This window comes from Pristiophorus japonicus, chromosome 17, assembly GCF_044704955.1.
Source record: "Pristiophorus japonicus isolate sPriJap1 chromosome 17, sPriJap1.hap1, whole genome shotgun sequence".
Lineage (NCBI taxonomy): Eukaryota > Metazoa > Chordata > Chondrichthyes > Pristiophoridae > Pristiophorus > Pristiophorus japonicus.
Window position 1 is genome coordinate 6,394,863 of NC_091993.1, and position 18,640 is coordinate 6,413,502.

Consider the following 18,640-nt stretch of genomic DNA (forward strand, 5'->3'; position numbering starts at 1 on the left):
CATTCCTGCTTTCTCACAATACCCCTTGATCCCCTTAGTAGTAAGGACTACATCTAACTCTTTTTTGAATATATTTAGTGAATTGGCCTCAACAACTTTCAGTGGTAGAGAATTCCACAGGTTCACCACTCTCTGGGTGAAAAAGTTCCTTCTCATCTCAGTCCTAAATGGCTTACCCCTTATCCTTAGACTGTGACCCCTGGTTCTGGTCTTCCCCAACATTGGGAACATTCTTCCTGCATCTAACCTGTCTAAACCCATCAGAATTTTAAAAGTTTCTATGAGTCCCCTCTCATTCTTCTGAACTCCAGTGAATACAAGCCCTAGTTGATCCAGTCTTTCTTGATAGGTCAGTCCCGCCATCCTGGGAATCAGTCTGGTGAACCTTCGCTGCACTGCCTCAATAGCAAGAATGTCCTTCCTCAGGTTAGGAGACCAAAACTGTACACAATGCTCTAGGTGTGGCCTCACCAATGTCCTGTACAACTGTAGCAACACCTCCCTGCCCTTGTACTCAAATCCCCTCGCTATGAAGGCCAACATGCCATTTGCTTTCTTAATCGCCTGCTGTACCTGCATGCCAACCTTCAATGACTGATGTACCATGACACCCAGGTCTCGTTGCACCTCCCCTTTTCCTAATCTGTCACCATTCAGATAATAGTCTGTCTCTCTGTTTTAACCTCACATTTTTCCACATTATACTTCATCTGCCATGCATTTGCCCACTCGCCTAACCTATCCAAGTCGCTCTGCAGCCTCATAGCATCCTCCTCGTAGCTCACACTGCCACCTAACTTAGTGTCATCCGCAAATTTGGATACTACATTTAATCCCCTCGTCTAAATCATTAATATACAGTGTAAACAGCTGGAGCCCCAGCACAGAACCTTGCGGTACCCCACTAGTCACCGCCTGCCATTCTGAAAAGTACCCATTTACTCCTACTCTTTGCTTCCTGTCTGACAACCAGTTCTCAATCCATGTCAGCATACTACCCCCAATCCCATGTGCTTTAACTTTGCACATTAATCTTTTGTGTGGGACCTTGTCGAAAGCCTTCTGAAAGTCCAAATATACCATATCAACTGCTTCTCCCTTGTCCACTCTACTGGAAACATCCTCAAAAAATTCTAGAAGATTTGTCAAGCATGATTTCCCTTTCACAAATCCATGCTGACTTGGACCTATCATGTCACCTCTTTCCAAATGCGCTGCTATGACATCCTTAATAATTGATTCCATCATCTTACCCACTACCGATGTCAGGCTTACCGGTTTATAATTCCCTGTTTTCTCTCTCCCTCCTTTTTTAAAAAGTGGGGTTACATTGGCTACCCTCCACTCGATAGGAACTGATCCAGAGTCAATGGAATGTTGGAAAATGACTGTCAATGCATCCGCTATTTCCAAGGCCACCTCCTTAAGTACTCAGGGATGCAGTCCATCAGGCCTTGGGGATTTATCGGCCTTCAATCCCATTAATTTCCCCAACACAATTTCCCGACTAATAAGGATTTCCCTCAGTTCCTCCTCTTTACTAGACCCTCTGACCCCTCTTATATCCGGAAGGTTGTTAGTGTCCTCCTTAGTGAATACCGAACCAAAATACTTGTTCAATTGGTCCGCCATTTCTTTGTTCCCCGTTATGACTTCCCCTGATTCTGACTGCAGGGGACCTACGTTTGTCTTTACTAACCTTTTTCTCTTTACATATCTATAGAAACTTTTGCAATCCGTCTTAATGTTTCCTGCAAGCTTCTTCTCGTACTCCATTTTCCCTGCCCTAATCAAACCCTTTGTCCTCCTCTGCTGAGTTCTAAATTTCTCCCAGTCTCCGGGTTCGCTGCTATTTCTGGTCAATTTGTATGCCACTTCCTTGGCTTTAATACTATCCCTGATTTCCCTTGATAGCCACGGTTGATCCACCTTCCCTTTTTTATTTTTACGACAGACAGGAATGTACAATTGATGTAGTTCATCCATGTGGTCTCTAAATGTCTGCCATTGCCCATCCACAGTCAACCCCTTAAGTATCATTCGCCAATCTATCCGAGCCAATTCACGCCTCATACCTTCAAAGTTAGCCTTCTTTAAGTTCTGGACCATGATCTCTGAATTAACTGTTTCATTCTCCATCCTAATGCAGAATTCCACCATATTATAGTCACTCTTCCCCAAGGGGCCTTGCACAACAGTATTGCTATTAATCCTCTCTCATTACACAACACCCAGTCTAAGATGGCCTCCCCTCTAGTTGGTTCCTCGACATATTGGTCTAGAAAACCATCCCTTATGCACTCCAGGAAATCCTCCTCCACCGTATTGCTTCCAGTTTGGTTAGCCCAATCTATGTGCATATTAAAGTCACCCATTATAACTGCTGCACCCTTATTGCATGCACCCCTAATTTGCTGTTTGATGCCCTCCCTAATATTACTACTACTTTTTGGAGGTCTGTACACAACTCCCACTAATGTTTTTTGCCCTTTGGTGTTCTGCAGTTCTACCCATATAGATTCCACATCATCCAAGCTAATGTCCATTCTAACTATTGCATTAATCTCTTCTTTAACCAGCAATGCTACCCCACCTCCTTTTCCTTTTATTCTATCCTTCCTGAATGTTGAATACCCCTGGATGTTGAGTTCCCAGCCCTGATCATCCTGGAGCCACGTCTCCGTAATCCCAATCACATCATATTTGTTAACATCTATTTGCACAGTTAATTCATCCACCTTATTACGGATACTCTTTGCATTAAGACACAAAGCCTTCAGGCTTGTTTTTTTAACACCCTTTGTCCTTTTAGAATTTTGCTGTACAGTGGCCCTTTTTGTTTTTTGTCTTGGGTTTCTCTGCCCTCCACTTTTCCTCATGTCCTTTAGTGGAGATGCAGTGGCTGTGCAAGAACAGGTAGGAGTGGAACCATGCAGGGCACTACCACCCAGGTGCTCTAAGATTTTTTTAAATTTCAAAATATACTTTATTCGTATAAAAATTTGCACAATACATTGGAAGGCAGTTCAGTACATTTGGATGCGGTCAGCAATTCCATACAATACATTTGGATGCTGACGGCAGTTCCGTTCAATACATTTGCTTGCTTTACATTTCAAGGTACATTTCAGTACAATCCAGGATACATTGTAATACAGTCATCAAATTATGTTACATGTGGCACTATACGGTACACGGAATGGGTGAGGGTACAGTTACATTTCTTTGCAACATACATTATGATATGTCCTTACGATACACTATAAATGCACACGAGGCCCATACTTGAGAGAAGGTCACTCTGTGACCATTTACCTTTATTACCAAGACCTCAAGTAATGAAGGTGGGTGGAGCTTCCCCTTTTATACCTGAAAGTCCAGGTTCGGAGTGTCTCCCACAAGTTCATCCCTTGTGGTCAAAGTTCTCAAGGTGTACAATTTAGGTCAGCTTATACATGGGTTACAATGACAGTTGAATACATGAAATCACCTCCCCCCAAAGTCTTATTGGGATCACAGATTAAGTCTCTCTGGTGGTTTACGCTCCCTGTAGAGCGCCTGAGTTGGGGCTCCGGTTGTTGGGTGCTGGCCTGAGTGTCTGCTGTTTGCGGTGCCTCAGGCCTGTCCGGACTGCCCACAGTGACTGGGCTCTCCTCCACTTGGTTCTGGTATTCGGTCACTTGTGGTGGAGTAAACTCTACGTCGTGTTCTTCCTCTGCTTCTTCTATGGGGTTGCTGAACCTCCTTTTAGTTTGATCCACATGTTTGCAGCAGATTTGTCCATTGGTAAGTTTAACTACCAAAACCCTATTCTCCTCTTTGGCAATCACAGTGCCTGCGAGCCATTTGGTCCCTGCAGCGTAATTAAGGACAAAAACAGGGTAATTGACATCAATACATCGTACCCTCGCATTCCTGTCATGGTAGTCACATTGTGACTGACGCCTGCTCTCAATAATTTCTTTCATAGTAGGGTGTATAAGGGATAACCTGGTTTTGAGCGTCCTTTTCATTAGCAGCTCTGCGGGTGGAACCCCTGTGAGCGAGTGTGGTCGGGATCTATTGGCCAACAGCAGGCGCGATAAGCGGCTTTGTCGGGAACCCCCTTGGATTCTGAGCATCCCCTGTTGGATTATCTGCACTGCTCGTCCATCTGGCCTTTTGAGGCCGGCTTGAACGGTGCCGTTCTGACATATCAAAAAAAAAAAATGGTTGATTCCATTGCCTGACATGAAGTCCTGGAATTCAGTGCTTGTGAAGCATGGGCCATTGTCGCTGACCAAGACATCCGGTAGACCACGGGGGGCGAACATTGCCCACAGACTTTCTACCATGGCAGAGGATGTGCTTGAATTTAAAATGGCACACTCAATCCATTTGGAGTAGGCGTCTACTACAACCAAAAACATTTCTCCCATGAAAGGACCTGCGTAGTCCACATGGATGCGTGACCATGGCTTGGCGGGCCAGGACCAGGGGCTTAGAGGGGCTTCCCTGGGTGTGTTGCCTAGCTGAGCACATGTGTTGCACCTGCGAACACAAAGTTCCAGGCCTGCATCTATCCCTGGCCACCAAACGTGTGACCTGGCAATTGCCTTCATCATGACAATGTCTGGGTGCTCATTGTGAAGTTCTCTGATAAACACCTCTCTGCCCATCGGGGGCATGACTACTCGGTTTCCCCACAGTAGGCAATCGGCCTGAATCGAGAGTTCATCCTTGCGCCTATGAAACGATTTAAATTCCTCAGGGCATTCCCCGTATGTGGCTGCAAAGTCCCCATTCAGGACACATTTCTTAACTGAAGACAGCAGCAGGTCTTTATTTGTCCAGACTTTAATCTAACAGGCTGTCACAGGTGAGCCTTCGCTTTCGAAACAGCCATGGCCATCTCAGCATCATGCCCAGTTGCCCCCTCAGTGGTGGCTAGTGGGAGCCTGCTGAGTGCATCGGCGCAGTTTTCAGTGCCAGTTCTGTGCCGAATAGTGTAGTCATAGGCGGCTAACGTGAGTGCCCACCTCTGTATGCGGGCCGATGCATTCGCATTTATGGCCTTGTTGCCGGCCAAAAGGGACGTTAGAGGTTTGTAATCTGTCTCCAGCTCAAATTTCCTGCTGAACAGGTACTGGTGCATTTTTTTTTACTGCATATACACATGCTAGCGCTTCCTTTTCTACCACCCCGTAGCCCCTTTCTGCCTGGGACAGACTTCTGGAGGCATAAACTACCGGCTATAACTGACCATTGGCATTCACATGCTGAAACACACACCCGACCCCATAGGACGACGCATCGCACATTAAAACAAGTTTCTTATACAGGTCATACAACGTTAACAGTTTGTTGGAGCATAACAAATTGTGTGCTCTATTAAAAGCCCTTTCCTGGCTGTTGCCCCAGATCCAATCGCAACCTTTGCGTAGGAGCACGTGTAGCGGCTCTAACAGCGTGCTCAATTTGGGAAGAAAGTTACCAAAATAGTTCAGGAGCCCCAGGAACGAACGCAGCTCCGTCGTGTTACGGGGTCTGGGTGCTCTCTGGATCGCTTCCGTTTTGGACGCAGTAGGTCTGATCCCATCTGCTGCTCCCCTCTTCCCCAGGAATTCTATCTCTGGAGCTAAGAAGACGCACTTCGCCTTTTTCAGTCGCAGCCCTACCTGGTTCAGTCTGCGTAGCACCTCCTCCAGGTTGCGGAGGTGTTCTTCAGTATCGAGACCCGTGATGAGGATGTCGTCTTGAAAAACCACCGTCCTTGGAATCGACGAGGAGGCTTTCCATATTTCGCTGAAAGGTCGCGGCGGCCGAATGAATCCCGAACAGACATCTGTTATACTCAAACAACCCCTTGTGTGTCGTGATGGTGATCAGCTTCTTCAACTCGCTCGCCAGCTCCTGGGTCATGTAAGCTGAGATCAGGTCCAATTTTGAATAAAGTTTGCCACCGGATAGCGTCGCAAAGAGGTCCTCCGCTCTCGGTAGCGGGTAGTGGTCTTGGAGTGACACCCGATTGATGGTGGCCTTGTAATCACCACATATCCTGACCGACCCATCCGCCTTGAGCACCGGCACGATCGGGCTCGCCCAGTTACTGAATTCGACTGGCGAGATGATGCCTTCCCTCAGCAGGCAGTCCAATTCGCATTCTATCTTTTCCCACATCACGTACGGCACCGCTCTGGCCTTGTGGTGTACTGGCCTGGCATCCGGGTTTATGTGAATCACTACCTTGGTCCCCATGAAAGTGCCGATGCCGGGTTAAAATAATGAGTCAAATTTGTCCAGGACCTGTGAGCATGATATTCGCTCTACAGAAGAAATTGCATTGACATCACCCCATGTCCAGTTCATGACAGCAAGCCAACTCCTCCCCAGTAGTGCGGGACCGTCACCCGGGACAATCCAGAGTGGCAACATGTTCTCCGATTCTTTGTGGGTCACGACTACCTCCAGGCTTTGGACACCCACAACCTTTCGAACTGTTTGATACCCATCAGGGAATGGTTGGCCCCCATGTCTAGCTCCATTAATACTGGGATGCCATTGAGGAGCACTTTCACCATTATCGGTGGCGTCCTGGTATATGAACTGTATATGTGCTCCACATGAACTCGCTGAACTTCAGCTTCCAGCGATTTCCCCCAGTATTCATTTGGCCTCGTAGGGCTTACATCGGGCCCGTCCTCCTCGTACATCAACCTGGCTGCAGGCTTCCTGCACATACGTGCAAGTGACCGCTGACGTTGCAGTTTCTGCAGGTGTATTGCTGATACCTGCAAGCTCCGGCTGGGTGTTTGCCTCCACACCTCCAGCATGAGCTGGAGGCCCCGTTATTGGAAACAAAAGGTCCATTACCAATCGATCATCTCTGACTGTCCCTGTAACTGTCCTGAAGCACACCATTCACAGGTGTTGATGGCCCCATTACTGGCCGCATTGTCCATTGCGATGGCATGAATCGCCGTTCAGCTAGCCATTGTCTCTGTTGAATTCCCCCTTTGATTTCGACTACATGCTGGGGCATGTCCAATTGCCCTTGTCTGCCTAGAGAACTGTGTGCCACGTTAACAATGTTGACTCCCTGGTCGTTTGCCACATTTGAGCCAAGATTTTTGTCATACATCATTCTGGTCTCTTCTTCCCCTGAGATAAATGTCTAGGCGATCAGAGCCGCCACTTCCAAGGTCAAGTCTTTGGTCTCAATCAGTTTCCTGAAAACCCCAGCGTGCCTGATGCCCTCAATAAAAAAGTCTTGCAGCATCTCCGTTCTGCATGCATCTGCGAACTCGCATAGGCTCGCCAGTCGCCGGAGATCTGACACAAAGTCTGGAACGCTTTGCCTTTCTCGCCGCCGGTGCGTGTAAAACCGGTGTCTCGCCATGTGCATGCTGCTCGCCGGTTTAAGGTGTTCCCCAATCAACTTACTGAGCTCTTCGAACGTCTTGTCCGCCGGCTTCTCTGGTGCTAAAAGGTCCTTCATCAGGGAGTACGTTCTGGATCCACAAACCGTCAGGAGATGAGCCCTGCGTTTGTCGGCCGAATCCTGTCCCAACCATTCCTTAGTGACAAAACTTTGCTGTAGTCTCTCAATAAAGTCGTCCCAATCATCACCAACACAGTACCTCTCTTCTGTGCTGCTAGTGGCCATGCTCGCGTGGTTTAAATCCCAGTTTCTCGTCGACAATGACATGTCTTTACTATACAGTATAAATGCACACGAGGTCCATACTTGAGAGAAGGTCACTCTGTGACCAGTTGCCTTTATTACCAAGACCTCAAGTGATGAAGGTGTGTGGAGCTTCCCCTTTTATACCTGAAAGTCCAGGTTAGGAGTGTCTCCCACAAGTTCACCCCTTGTGGTCAATGTTCTCAAGGTGTACAACTTAGGTCAGCTTATACATGGGTTACAATGATAGTTGAATACATGCCACTTTACTAAACAGAACTTGCATTATACATGACACTACATAGGTGTTTTCAGATCATGGTGCTCTATGTATACAAAAGGTTTACAAGTACAGTCCGAGAGGAGTTTTATACTGATTCCAGCCCCTGGGTTTACCGTGAGGAAGGACTTTAAACTGTGGCTCTTCCCCATCGTGCCTTTGCAGCGACTGCACTAATTTTTAGTGCGTCCCTCAGCACGTAATCCTGGATCTTGGATTGCGCCAGTCTGCAACACGCAGACGTGGACATCTCCTTGCTCTGGAAGACCAGCAAGTTTCGGCAAGACCAAAGTGTGTCTTTCACCGAGTTGATGGCCCTCCAGCAACAGATGATGTCTGTCTTGGTGTGTGTCCCTGGGAACAGTCCGTAGAGCACAGAGTCCTGTGTTACGGAGCTGCTTGGGATGAACCTCGACCGCAACCACTGCCTCTCCTTCCAGACCTGCCTTGCAAAGGGGCAATCCCGAAGGAGATGGATGACAGTCTCGGCCGCACCACAGCCAACTCGGGGGCAGAGTGCCGTGTCTCTGAAACCCCGGCTGTGCATGAAGGATCTGACGGGTAGGGCCAACCAAGCTACGTCTTGAAAGCTCTGGCGATGAGACGTTCTGCCAGATGAATTCGACAGTCTGCTCGGGGAACCACCCGACAGGATCCACCCTCTCCCATCTTTTGTAGGGCGTCCAGGACCTTATGTGCCAACCACTGCTTTATGGCCTTGTGGTCAAAGGGTTTTTTCTAAAAACTTTTCCACGAAGGACAGGTGGACAGGCATGGTGCAACTAGCCACGTTTCGCGGCAGCGTGGCCAGACCCATCCTTCGCAACACCGGGGACAGGTAGAACCTCAGCACATAGTGACATTTGGTGTTTGCGTACCGGGGGACTGTGCACAGCTTGATGCAGCCGCACACAAAGGATGGCCATCAGGATGAGGGCCACGTTCGGAACGTCCTTTCCTCCACTGTCCAGAGATTTGTACATCGTGTCTCTGCGGACACGGTCCATTTTGGACCTCCAGACAAAGTGGAAGACGGCCCGGTGACTGCCGCAGCGCAGGAGCGTGAGATGGGCCAGACCTGTGCCATGTACAGCAACCCCGAGAGCACCTCACTCCTGATGACCAGGTTCTTTCCTGCCATGGAGAGGGAGCGCAGCTTCCACCATCACAGTTTTTGTTTCACTTTGGCGATACGCTCTTCCCAGTTTTTAGCGCACGCCCCGTCCGCTCCGAACTATATTCCCAACCCTTCAGGTAATCTGGCTTAACGGTGAAGGGAATAAAGGATCGGTCGGCCCAGCTGCCAAAGAACATGGCCTCGCTTTTGCTGCGATTGACCTTCGCTCCCGAGGCCAGTTCAAACTGGTCGCAGATTGTGAGCAATCTGCGGACCGACTGCGGATCCGAGCAAAAGACGGTGACGTCGTCCATGTACAGGGAGGTCTTGACCTGAGCGCCTCCACTGCCTGGGATCGTTACCTCTACAATAAAAACAAAAACAAAAGACAGAAAGGAGATGAGTAAAAGTGGAGGGCAGAGAAACCCAAGGCAAGAAACAAAAAGGGCCACTGAATATAAAGGGGCTGCAGGAGGGGTCAAAACTAAAAATCATCGTTTAAAAACTAGGATGAAAACACTCTACCTAAATGCACGCAGCATTCGAAATAAAGTAAATGAGTTGACGGCACAAATCATTACAAATGGGTATGATTTGGTGGCCATTACAGAAACATGGTTGCAGGGTGGCCAAGACTGGGAATTAAACATATAGGGGTATCTGACGATTCAGAAAGATAGACAAGAAGGGAAAGGAGGTGGGGTAGCTCTGTTAATGAAAGATGATATCAGGGCAGTTGTGAGAGACGATATTGGCTCCAATGAACAAAATGTTGAATCATTGTGGGTGAAGATTAGAGATGGTAAGGGGAAAAAGTCACTGGTTGGCGTAGTTTATAGGCCCCCAAATAATAACTTCACGGTGGGACGGGCAATAATCAAGGAAATAATGGAGGCATGTGAAAAAGGAACGGCAGTAGTCATGGGGGATTTTAACCTACATATCGATTGGTCAAATCAAATCGCATGGGGTAGCCTGGAGGAGGAATTCATAGAATGCATACGGGATTGTTTCTTAGAAAAGTATGTAACAGAACCTACAAGGGAGCAAGCCATCTTAGATCTGGTCCTGTGTAATGAGACAGGAAAAATAAATGATCTTCTAGTAAAAGATCCTCTCGGAATGAGTGATCACAGTATGGTTGAATTTGTAATACAGATTGAGGGTGAGGAAGTTGTGTCAGAAATGAGCGTACTATGCTTAATCAAAGGGGACTGCAGTGGGATGAGGGCAGAGTTGGCTAAAGTAGACTGGAAACAAAGACTAAACGATGGCACAATTGAGGAACAGTGGAGCACTTTTAAGGAGCTCTTTCATAGTGCGCAACAAAAATATATTCCAGTGAAAAAGAAGGGCGGCAAGAGAAGGGATAACCAGCCGTGGATGACCAAGGAAATAAAGGAAAGTATCAAATCAAAGACCAATGCATATAAGGTGGCCAAGGTTAGTGGGAAACTAGAGGATTGGGAAAATGTTAAGCAACAGCAAAGAATGACTAAAAAAGCAATAAAGAAAGGGAAGATAGATTACGAAGGTAAACTTGCGCAAAACATAAAAACAGATAGTAAAAGCTTTTACAGATATATAAAACGGAAAAGAGTGACTAAAGTAAATGTTGGTCCCTTAGAAGATGAGAAGGGGGATTTAATAATGGGAAATGTGAAAATGGCTGAGACCTTAAACAATTATTTTGCTTCGGTCTTCACAGTGGAAGACACAAAAACCATGCCAAAATTTGCAGGCCACAGGAATGTGGGAAGGGAGGACCTTGAGACAATCACTATCAGTAGGGAGGTATGCTGGACAGGCTAATGGGACTCAAGGTAGACAAGTCTCCTGGTCCTGATGAAATGCATCCCAGGGTATTAAAAGAGATGGCGGAAGTTATGGTAGATGTATTCGTTATAATCTACCAAAATTCTCTGGACTCTGGGGAGATACCAGCGGATTGGAGAGCAGCTAATGTAACGCCTCTGTTTAAAAAAGGGGGCAGGCAAAAGGTAGGTAACTATAGGCCGGTTAGTTTAACATCTGTAGTGGGGAAAATGCTTGAAACTATCATTAAGGAAGAAATAGCGGGACATCTAGATAGGAATAGTGCAATCAAGCAGACGCAGCATGGATTCATGAAAGGGAAATCATGTTTAACTAATTTACTGGAATTCTTTGAGGATATAACGAGCATGGTGGATAGAGGTATACCGATGGATGTGGTGTATTTCGATTTCCAAAAGGCATTCGATAAGGTGCCACACAAAAGGTTACTGCAGAAGATAGAGGTACGCGGCGTCGGAGGAAATGTATTAGCATGGATAGAGAATTGGCTGGCGAACAGAAAGCAGAGAGTCGGGATAAATGGGTCCTTTTCCGGTTGGAAATCGGTGGTTAGTGGTGTGCCACAGAGATCAGTGCTGGGACCATAACTGTTTACAATATACATAGATGACCTGGAAGAGGGGACAGAATGTAGTGCAACAAAATTTGCAGATGACACTAAGATTAGTGGGAAAGCGGGTTGTGTCGAGGACTCAGAGAGGCTGCAAGGAGATTTAGATAGGTTGAGCGAATGGGCTAAGGTTTGGCAGATGGAATACAATGTCGGAAAATGTGAGGTCATCCACCTTGGGAAAAAAAACAGTAAAAGGGAATATTATTTGAATGGGGAGAAATTACAACATGCTGTGGTGCAGAGGGACCTGGGGGTCCTTGTGCATGAAACTCTTTTAGGATCCTTGTGCATGAATCCCAAAAAGGTTAGTTTGCAGGTGCAGCAGGTAATCAGGAAGGTGAATGGAATGTTGGCCTTCATTGCGAGAGGGATGGAGTACAAAAGCAGGGAGGTCCTGCTGCAACTGTATAAGGTATTGGTGAGGCCGCACCTGGAGTACTGCGTGCAGTTTTGGTTATCTTACTTAAGGAAGGATATACTAGCTTTGGAAGGGGTACAGAGACGATTCACTAGGCTGTTTCCAGAAATGAGGGGGTTACCTTATGATGATAGATTGAGTAGGCTGGGTCTTTACTCGTTGGGAGTTCAGAAGGTGATCTTATAGAAACATTTAAAATCATGAAAGGGATAGACAAGATAGAGGCAGAGAGGTTGTTTCCACTGGTAGGGGAGACTAGAACTAGAGGGCACAGCCTCAAAATAAGGAGGAGCCAATTTAAAACCGAGTTGCGAAGGAATTTCTTCTTCCAGAGGGTTGTGAATCTGTGGAATTCTCTGCCCAAGGAAGCAGTTGAGGCTAGCTCATTGAATGTGTTCAAGTCACAGATAGATAGATTTTTAACCAATAAGGGAATTAAGGGTTACGGGGAGAGAGCGGATAAGTGGAGCTGAGTCCACGGCCAGATCAGCCATGATCTTATTGAATGGCGGAGCAGGCTCGAGGGGCTAGATGGCCTACTCCTGTTCCTAATTCTTATGTTCTTATGTTCTAATAATCGCATCCTTCCTGATGGACTCGGCAAAGGGCTCGATACAGCACACAAACAAGACAGAGGAGAGGGGACAGCCTTGCCTGACTCCAGACCTGATCGGAAAGCTTTCAGTTTCACACCTGTTAATTAGAACTGTGCTACTGATGTCTGTGTAGAGCAGTTGGATACAATTGCGGATACCCTCCCCAAACCCCATCTTGGAGAGCACGTCCATCAGGTACGTGTGCGATATCCTGTCAAAGGCCTTCTCCTGGTCCAAGCTGATTAAGCAGGTGTCCACCCTCCTGTCCCGCATGTAGGCGATCGTATCCCTGAGTAGCGCGCGGCTATCAGAGATCTTCCTGCCGGGGACAGCGCAGGTCTGGATCACCAGCTCCAGAGCAGACTTGACCCTATTTGCGATGACCTTTGACAGGATCTTGTAGTCCACACTGAGCAGCGAGATGGGCCGCCAGTTTTTGATTTCCATCCTCTCCCCCTTCTGCTTATAGATGAGGGTGATGATGCCTTTCCCCATTGATTCTGACATGCTGCCGGCCAGAAGCATACCCCCATACACTTCCAGCAGGTCTGGGCCCATCCAGTCCCACAGAGCCGAATACAACTCGACCACTAAGCCGTCGCTTCCGGGAGTTCTACTCGTCACGATGGACCGGACGGCCTTTGTCAGCTCGTCCAGAGCTGGCGGGTGGTCCAGACTCTCCCGCTCGCTGTCGTCTAAGACCTCTGAGATAGACGACAGGAAAGTCTGGGAGGCCGCGCGGGCTGTGGGCTTAGAAACATAGAAAATAGGTGCAGGAGTAGGCCATTCGGCCCTTCGAGCCTGCACCGCCATTCAGTAAGATCATGGCTGATCATTCCCTCAGTATCCCTTTCCTGCTTTCCCTCCATACCCCTTGATCCCCTTAGCCGTAAGGGCCATATCTAACTCCCTCTTGAATATATCCAATGAACTGGCATCAACAACTCTCTGTGGCAGGGAATTCCACAGGTTAACAACTCTCTGAGTGAAGAAGTTTCTCCTCATCTCAGTCCTAAATGGCCTACCCCTTATCCTAAGAGTATGTCCCCTGGTTCTAGACTTCCCCAAGATCGGGAACATTCTTCCCGTATTTAACCTGTCCAGTCCCATCAGAATCTTATACGTTTCTATGAGATCCCCTCTCATCCTTCTAAACTCCAGTGAATAAAGGCCCAGTTGATCCAGTCTCTCCTCATATGACAGTCCAGCCATCCCTGGAATCAGTCTGGTGAACCTTCGCTGCACTCCCTCAATAGCAAGAACGTCCTTCCTCAGATTAGGAGACCAAAACTGAACACAATATTCCAGGTGAGGCCTTACCAAGACCCTGTACAACTGCAGTAAGACCTCCCTGCTCCTATACTCAAATCCCCTAGCTATGAAGGCCAACATATCATTTGCCTTCTTCACCACCTGCTATACCTGTATGTCAACTTTCAATGATTGATGAACCATGACACCCAAGTCTCGTTGCACCTCCCCTTTTCCTAATCTGCCACCATTCAGATAATATTCTGCCTTTGTGTTTTTGCCCCCAAAATGGATAACCTCACATTTATCCACATTATACTGCATCTGCCATGCATTTGCCCACTCACCTAACCTGTCCAAGTCACCCTGCAGCCTCTTGGTGTCCTCCTCACAGCTCACACCGCCACCCAGTTTAGTGTCATCTGCAAACTTGGAGATATTACACTCAATTCCTTCATCTAAATCGTTAATGTATATTGTAAAGAGCTGGGGTCCCAGCACTGAGCCCTGCAGCACTCCACTAGTCACTGCCTGCCATTCTGAAAAGGACCTGTTTATCCCGACTCTCTGCTTCCTGTCTGTCAACCAGTTCTCTATCCACGTCAGTACATTACCCCCAATACCATGCGCTTTGATTTTGCACACCAATCTCTTGTGCGGGACCTTGTCAAAAGCCTTTTGAAAGTCCAAAGACACCACATCCACTGGTTCTCCCTTGTCCACTCTGCTAGTTACATCCTCAAAAAATTCCAGAAGATTCGTCAAGCATGATTTCCCTTTCATAAATCCATGCTGACTTGGACCGATCCTGTCACTGCTTTCCAAATGCACTTCTATTTCGTCCTTAATGATTGATTCCAACATTTTCCCCACTACTGATGGCAGGCTAACCGGTCTATAATTACCCCCGTTTTCTCTCTCCCTCCTTTTTTAAAAAGTGGTGTTACATTAGCTACCCTCCAGTCCATAGGAACTGATCCAGAGTCGATAGACGGTTGGAAAATGACAACCAATGCATCCACTATTTCTAGGGCCACTTCCTTAAGTACTCTGGGATGCTTGACGTCGTACAGCCCGGCATTGCTAATCCTCAGCATATCGGGCTGCGTAGATGTCACAGCACCATCTTCTTCCTTTAGGCTAGTGATCACAGAGCTCCCCCTGTGTACCTTTTGGAAGAAGAAACGAGAACACTTCTCATCCTGCTCGACGGAGCAGACTCTGGAGTGGAAGATGATTTTGGAGGGCTCTGAGGCAAAGAGCGGGGCTTGCTGGCCCTTCACCTCTTGGAGTTCCTCCGCGACATCGACCCCCATCGAGTGCAGCAGGAGCCAGTTTTGCATACTCTTCTGGAGTTGGGACAATTCCCTCTGCCTCTCACCTCCTGAACACCTTTGAGGATGAAGAACCTCTTGATGTTTGTCTTGATTGTTTCCCACCAGTGCATCGGGGAATCACAGAGGGGTTTTACGGTTCTCTAACCTTTGTAATCCCTCTTGAGTTCCGGGGTCAACAGTTTCACATTGAGCTTCCATATCCCCCTGCCAACTTTCTGGTCTTCCTGTGTGAGGCAGTCGGCCAGTAAGAGGTAGTGGTCAGAGGAGAACACCGGCGTGACGTCTGTGCTCGATGATGGAGAAGAGGTAGTGAAGAATAGCATGATTGACTACATCAAATGTTGCAGAGGCTACAAAGGACAGGGAGGAACTACACATTAAGGTCATGGTCACAGTCTTGGAGGATGCTGCTGATGGTTTTGCCCAGGGCAATCTCATTGTTGTGCATTGGCTGGAAGCTAGACTGAAGGCATTCAAACAAAGAGCTGTGGGAGCAGTGAGCACAATGTTGTGAGGTTATGATAAATTCAAGAACCTTAAAGCAGAAAGGAATGTTTGAAATTGGAAAGTAGTCGAAGAGAACAGATCGATTAACAGATGTGGTGATTCTGGCAGTATTAAAAGGGCCAGGGACAACAAAATGAGCCATTAACAAGTTAAAGAGAATTGGAGCCAGAACAAGCAGCCGAGTGGTCAGAAGTTGGGAGGGGAGGATGTTGAAGAGGAGATGGATCTCATGGAGAGGGCAGAGAAAAGACTTGCATTTATATAGCACCTTTCATGACCACCGGACGTCTCAAAGTGCTTTACAACCAATGAAGTACTTTTAGAGTGTAGTCACTGTTGTAATGTAATCTGCAGAGTAACAAAGCTGATTTAGGGGTGGGGGATTGGACAGGGGTAGGAGGGGGAGATAGCAGATCTGAAGTACCTATGCAGATAATCTTAATCTTTGAGACAGAGAATTCCATGAGCCTCCTGCAATTAATGTGATAGAAAAATGCAGTTACAGATTGTCCCAACCCTCCAGAATGATCCTGGATTCGACCATGGAGCGAAAAGCACAACAATATTTGACATAGTCAAGCCAGGTTTTTGTGGTGAACAACAATTCTAGTGAAGTGCTAAGTGGACTCCAATCCGCGGTCCTGACAGAAGGGTGTAGAGGTGGAAGGGGAGAGGGAACGACAGGAATAGAAGATAGTGGTTTGGTCGGGATGAGACATCAAAGACATATGTGAGTGAACTGCTTGGCATGTGTACTGGGTGGTGGGCTAGAGGAGGGGGAGTTGGGAAATAGAAAGTGAGCTGGTGAGAGAGCCGGGAGGGGCAGTTTTTCCAAGGCAGAGAATGAGTCTAGTGGGGTTGCGGATAGGCAAGAAAGACATCAATGTTTCGGGAAGATGAAGTCAGAGATTGCCTTGTCACTGATTACAGATGTAAAAAAGACCAAAGCCACATGAGATGGCGAGGTTGTGAGGGTAGCCATGGGTGTTTGTGGGCAGTTGGTCTGAAGTCAGAGGGGAATGAGGAATGGGATTTAAGGCAGAAGTTGGAAGTTAGTAGTTCATAGAAACATAGAAAATAGGTGCAGGAGTAGGCCATTCGGCCCTTCGAGCCTGCACCGCCATTCAATGAGTTCATGGCTGAACATGCAACTTCAGGACCCCATTCTTGCTTTCTCGCCATATCCCTTGATCCCCCGAGTAGTAAGGACTACATCTAACTCCTTTTTGAATATATTTAGTGAATTGGCCTCAACAGAATTCCACAGATTCACCACTCTCTGGGTGAAGAAGTTTCTCCTCATCTCGGTCCTAAATGGCTTACCCCTTATCCTTAAGACTGTGTCCCCTGGTTCTGGACTTCCCCAACATTGGGGACATTCTTCCTGCATCTAACCTGTCTAAACCTGTCAGAATTTTAAACGTTTCGATGAGATCCCCTTTCATTCTTCTGAACTCCAGTGAATACAAGCCCAGTTGATCCAGTCTTTCTTGATAGGTCAGTCCCGCCATCCCGGGAATCAGCCTGGTGAACCTTCACTGCACTCCCTCAATAGCAAGAATGTCCTTCCTCGAGTTAGGAGACCAAAACTGTACACAATATTCAAGGTGTGGCCTCACCAAGGCCCTGTACAACTGTAGCAACACCTCCCTGCCCCTGTACTCAAATCCCCTCGCTATGAAGGCCAACATGCCATTTGCTTTCTTAACCGCCTGCTGTACCTGCATGCCAACCTTCAATGACTGATGTATCATGACACCCAGGTCTCGTTGCACCTTCCCTTTTCCTAATCTGTCACCATTCAGATGGCTAGAAGGGCTGAATGGCCTGCTCCTGCACCTATTTTCTATGTTTTTTCTAATAGTCTGTCTCTCTGTTTTTACCACCAAAGTGGATAACCTCACATTTATCCACATTATACTTCATCTGCCATGCATTTGCCCACTCACCTAACCTATCCAAGTCGCTCTGCAGCCTCACAGCATCCTCCTCGCAGCTCACACTGCCACCCAACTTAGTGTCATCCGCAAACTTGGAGATACTACATTTAATCCCCTCGTCCAAATCATTAATGTACAGTGTGGGCAGTTGGTCTGAAGTCAGAGGGGAATGAGGAATGGGATTTAAGGCAGAAGTTGGAAGTTAGTAGTTCAGTGTCAGAAGTGAGCAAAAAATCCAGAGACACAGGGCCTTCTAAAGCAGGTAAAGAACCTAAAGTCGGCTTCTGTAAATGTTCTGGAATAAGTTAGCCGGAATACGATACGAAAGGTTGATATAATCAGAGGTGGAGACCGAATGCACAGAAATTCATTGAGTCAGCTGCTGAAGCCGGGAAAGCCGTCAATAAGCAGCAGACTGCTCCTGGGCACGGCCAAGGGTGCCATCAGCCGGTCCAGGCAGCGGGCGGTCGAGGGGGTCGTTCAACCTGACTGCCTGCCTCTCTTCCGCTCTTACATCCGGTCCAGGGTGTCCTTGGAGATGGAGCATGCGGTGTCCACCGGTACGCTCGCGGCCTTCCGCGAGAGGTGGGCACCGGAGGGACTGGAGTGCATCATCACGCCTGGCAACCAAATTTTAATTTGATTTTACGTTTTAAAGCTTAATTTGTTTTAATTGCCGGTGTTTTTAGTGTCCCCCTTCCCTTTTATAGGGGGCACTGGGGAAAAATTGTGATTTTAGTGCCCAAAAAAAACCCAAAAAAAAGGAAAAAAAAAACCCCAAAAAAAAACCAAAAAAAAGAAAAAAAGGGCCTTGTAAATGTCTGGTGTGTCACCCAGGTCGGGTGGCACGGTTTTTAATGTGTTTTGTTTTGCAGATAAACTCCAAAAAGAGTTTCAATAAGCAGCAGACGTACCTTTCGCATGTTCAGCAATAAGTTGACTGGCTCCCTCCGGTTTTTTGACCCGCCTCCGGTTGCCACGGCGACGGCGGCCCAGCCGACGGGCTGTTGACAACCGAGACGAGCAGCGGCTGTGCACGTGACGGAAGCCGCCCGCCATTGGCCGCAGGGCCGCAAGGGCGG

At 47.6% G+C, this 18,640-nt stretch overlaps 1 long non-coding RNA gene across 1 annotated transcript; it reads right to left on the reverse strand.

Annotated features, from left to right (window-relative positions):
* Positions 1-2,962: 2,962 nt before the first annotated feature.
* LOC139228110 (uncharacterized) lies at positions 2,963-18,584 on the reverse strand. The gene is made up of 2 exons (XR_011587502.1): positions 18,473-18,584; positions 2,963-3,853 (listed from the first exon to the last, which is right to left on the reverse strand). It is a non-coding gene; the product is annotated as an uncharacterized lncRNA (long non-coding RNA).
* Between the last annotated feature and the right edge of the window lie 56 nt (positions 18,585-18,640).